The following is a 4,442-nucleotide window of genomic DNA, read 5'->3' as shown; positions in this document are numbered from 1 at the left end:
ATGGTCTAACTTATGGTAAAGTTAGACCATACGCCCTTTCAGCATCAAATCAAGGCAATCATGCGCAAGAGTTGCAAAGATCTATTTTGCCATTATTAATATTAAAGGAACGTGCAAACTATACCGACCTGGCAACTATTAGTTGTTACATTTCACTGTTCCAATCCGCAGGATTTGTATACTGTCAAGATGTCAGAAGCCGAAGCCGAATGTGCGCCAAAGCGAAAAAAAAAAAAAAAAAAAAAAAAAAAAGGCGGCGTAAATACTGAAAATTACCGAAGCAATGTTGTTAAAAGCAAGCTGAAAGGAGAAGAGTACACCAACTATTCTGGAAAGGTTATTGCATCAAGAAAAACTGGAGAAAAATGTAAATGTAAGTCTGATTGTTTTTCCACATTTTCGGCGGAAAATTTGCAGTCCATGCTGGACTATTTTCGTTCATTCCCGGATAAAATTGCCCAAGATACGTTCCTACAAGGACGTATTGAAGTCCAGGCTGTGGATAATAGAAGGAAGAAAAAACATGTTCCGAATCCTAATCACGATGATGAGCCGGACGATAATGCTGAAGAACCATCAACGTCATCGGGCCCTGCAAAGAAGAGGCGTAACCAGACGTACCATTATTTTGCACGCTGCAATGGTATTAGAACCAAAGTCTGCCAGAAGGCATTTCTGGCTATTTACATCATTACCGAAAAAAGAGTAAGACGACTCTGTTCTCTTCTTACCGAGGGTGTGGCTCCTGTGGATCAGCGTGGCAAAAACCGAAGTGGAAATGCCATCCCCGGTGAAATTTGCCAGGATATTCATGATCATATTTCGTCATTCCCTGTAAAAGAAAGACATTACTCTAATATCGAAAAGCAGTATCTTGATGCCCGACTGAACGTCCGAAAGATGTATGATTTTTTCCTCCAGTTACATCCTGAATATTGCAAAAACCCACAGATGGGGATAGAAAAAACAGGGTGTCATATTATTTTTACAGGCAGTACTTCTTGGAAAATTTTAATCTCGGATTTGGAAGGCCACAGGTAGATGTTTGCTGCGAATGCGAACAACTATCGAGTAAACCTCGGAATAAACATGCAAAATGATAACGCAAAACGCGTTCACAGCCGAGAAAATCATCCACAACAGAAGGGCTAAAAGGTTTTACACCGCAATGGAGCATGCCAAAGCCACGGCAGATGAAACAACTGCAATACTCGCATTCGATTACATGCAAAACCTGCCCCTTCCAAACATCCCAGTGCAGTTTTATATATATATAATCTAAGATAGCTGTGAGTGTCTGGTATCCATGATCTCAAATCAAATCATGCAAAAATGTACGTCTACCAAGAGGGCGAGGGAAAGAAAACTAATGACGAAGTTTGCAGTTTCTTGCTAGATTACATCTCTGCGCTGCCTAACACGGTTACCAAACTGAGACTGTTCAGTGATTCCTGTAGTGGGCAAAATCGAAACCATACCATCATTCGATTTTTGTGCAATCTCGTAGAGACGGAGGTTTGAGAACATTATTCACTACTTTCCTGTTCGCGGCCATTCTTTTCTACCCTGCGACAGAGACTTCGGCCTCATAAAATGGACCATCCGCCATTGCGATAGAATTTACACTCTGGAACAGTACGCTGAGCTTTTTCTTTTGTCAAGTACGCAGAGAAAGATGGAAGTAAAACAAGTGTCTATTAAAGAGATTCTTGACTTCAAGCACTGTTGGCCTAGCAAGTATAAGAAGAGCTGCATATCTGTCGAGACATCTGGAATTGGAGTGTGAAAGGATGATAAAATTCAGTTTAAGATATCAGACTACAGACAGTTTGAATACCGATCAGTCATCCCAGGAAAAGTAGTCGTACGACAGTACATTGACAACAATCTCGTTCGACATACTCGTACCTTCAGTCCAGCGAAGTATAATGAAGAAGATCGAACCCTTCCTTCAACTCCGGCATACTCAAGTGGTCAATCTCCGATAAATGAGAAGAAACTCGATTTGAAGAAACTTCGTCAATACCTGGCAGGATACGAAGAATTCTATGACCAGATTGCTGCGTGGCCATCGACAAGTGCAGAAGATATTGAAGGGATTACTTTGATGACTAAGCCCAGGAAAATGCGCTGATTTTCATTGTTTGCTTTTCTACTAACGGACACACTAAAGTGTTCACTATTATGTTGCATTTTATTAACCCTAGGAAGTCCACGGGGGGCTCGTCGAACCCACTCATATGTATTTGGTTATAAAACACGTGGTAAATCTTGATGAGAAGCATTATTTTGCAAAATAATTTGCTTTATGTAAATTGCCCATTTGGTAAGTACGGTTACTCAGGTTAGTTTAAGTTAGCGTAGGTTATGTTAGATAAATTTGGTCATTGTCTTTCAGTAACACGTTTCACCCTTTATACCGATATTCCTGATAAAAATTTTATTTATTGTCTATCGATGACTCTTTGATAAATACATACCACTAATGTGCATTTGTGTTTAATAACTTGCAAGTTAAACATAATTTTGCAGTATTGGGTTAATCGACTCCCATTTATATCGGGAATATCGGTATAAAGGGTGAAAGACAATGACCAAATTTATCTAACTTAATCTAACACAAACTACGCCAACCTAAACTAACCTAAATTAACTTAACAAAATTGGGCAGTATTTGTTTCAAAATGCAAATTATTATTTTGCAAAATAATGCTGGCCCTCCAGAAAGCCCTCCTGCCTGCAAAAATTATGTACAAGGGTTTATACAGTGGGTTCGAGGAAACTTAAACCTACTTGATACCAAAAATCTCTACTTGATTCTGAATACATGTGTTGAATTTTCTTCAGTTTATAGCCATTTTGTGCATTTGATGCAGAAAGGGCGTATGTTCCGGAATTTTTTTCCAGGGTTTACTCAAAACTGTTTGCAGTATAAACAACAAGTTTCCTACTATTTATTAGCTCTTGACAAACCTTACTAATAACAAAAACATCAGGGCTTTTATGATGCGCGTTCGAGCTAAACGGTTATTTTTAGTTTTCTCAAAACTATGTTTTTGTTACTTACGCCCTTTCTGCATCAGCCTATTCAATTGTATTTGACAAGAGTAGAGCTGCTTCAGCAGCTACTACCGAACACTTGCTCAAACCTTAGGTAATGTTGAATGTGCCCATTGTCTATTCATACAATGGAGCTTTCATATAAGCATTGTTGTGCAATGATTAGAATTTTGAAAGCGGTTTAAGTCAGCAACAAAGGTGTGAACAAGTTTGCAGTCCAAAGTATCTACAGGAATCGCAAATCCCTAGAACTATTTGCTAGTTACGAAGTGTAAGCAAGGTTATGGTTGCCTGTTTCCTTACGAAAAGTGGCATTATTGACGTAATTCTTCGAAAAAGATGGAAATCGGTATATTTTCTCCCTACAATTTTCACTTTTGGCAGGCGACCAGAACATGGCTTCGACGTATTTCTTATGTTAGGATATACATACTTTGTAGAATAACTGGTTCCATTGAAAACCAGCCGTTAAGATGGGTGGTCGTTTAAGATTTTTTTTGTCATTTTTTTAAAAAAAAATGCTTTATGTTTGATAAGGATACAAAATGTACAGTACGATAGTATGGATGAGAGCTTGCCCCTTTACATTGAGCGAGCTTAAATATCAACGATCTCATTGAAAGAGCAAAAGCACCTTAATCCATATTGTAAATCTCTTTTGGTGAAATGCCTTCGACGAGGCGAAATCCTCTCTTTCCTCACTCGTGACATAACTTCATTTCATTCCCCACCGATAACAGAAAACACAATGTTGTATTATTGGTGGAATCTATCCAGCCATGCATTGCACGCTTGAAACTGATCTTCCCCAAGGAGTGTAACAACTCCAATCACCTTTTGTTTTAGCAATGGACTGGTAATAGGAATATTGGTAGCTAGCACACTTTTAAACAATTCTAGTAGCATGGAATTTACTTTAGCAAACATAACATGACGTGGTCTTTCTTGCATCTTTACTTTGATCCTCCTTCCATTGTTACATAATAGTCTGCATTGCAGAATTTATTGGATTTGGATCTTCCTGCAGTTAATTTCTACTAATAGAATTACCTTTCTAATTTTCTTTAATTATATGCATTCTGTTCATCATTATTTAGCATTTTCCTCCTTATCTTATTACAAGACATATTAAAAGTGATCAAGATCTTCCGATATACCCCGACAACTATAAAAATATTCGGAACAAGAAATCAAGAAACGTTCGGAACATCCACAGTTTTCTCTTTCAACTCCATCTAAATATCATAAAATATGAGGCAAACAAACAAACATACACAGAAAAAGAGAGGGAGAGAGAAAAAGAGGGGGGAAGCCAACTTTCTGTAGAAGACATTTGTCTTCGTTTTCCACCCAATGTGGATAAGGATATGGCAACATTCAGC

The sequence above is a fragment of the Thermobia domestica genome, chromosome 1 (genome assembly GCF_964235325.1).
Source record: "Thermobia domestica chromosome 1, izTheDome1.hap1.1, whole genome shotgun sequence".
NCBI lineage: Eukaryota > Metazoa > Arthropoda > Insecta > Zygentoma > Lepismatidae > Thermobia > Thermobia domestica.
The sequence above is the reverse complement of the archived record's forward strand: the minus strand, read 5'-3'. Positions refer to the sequence as shown.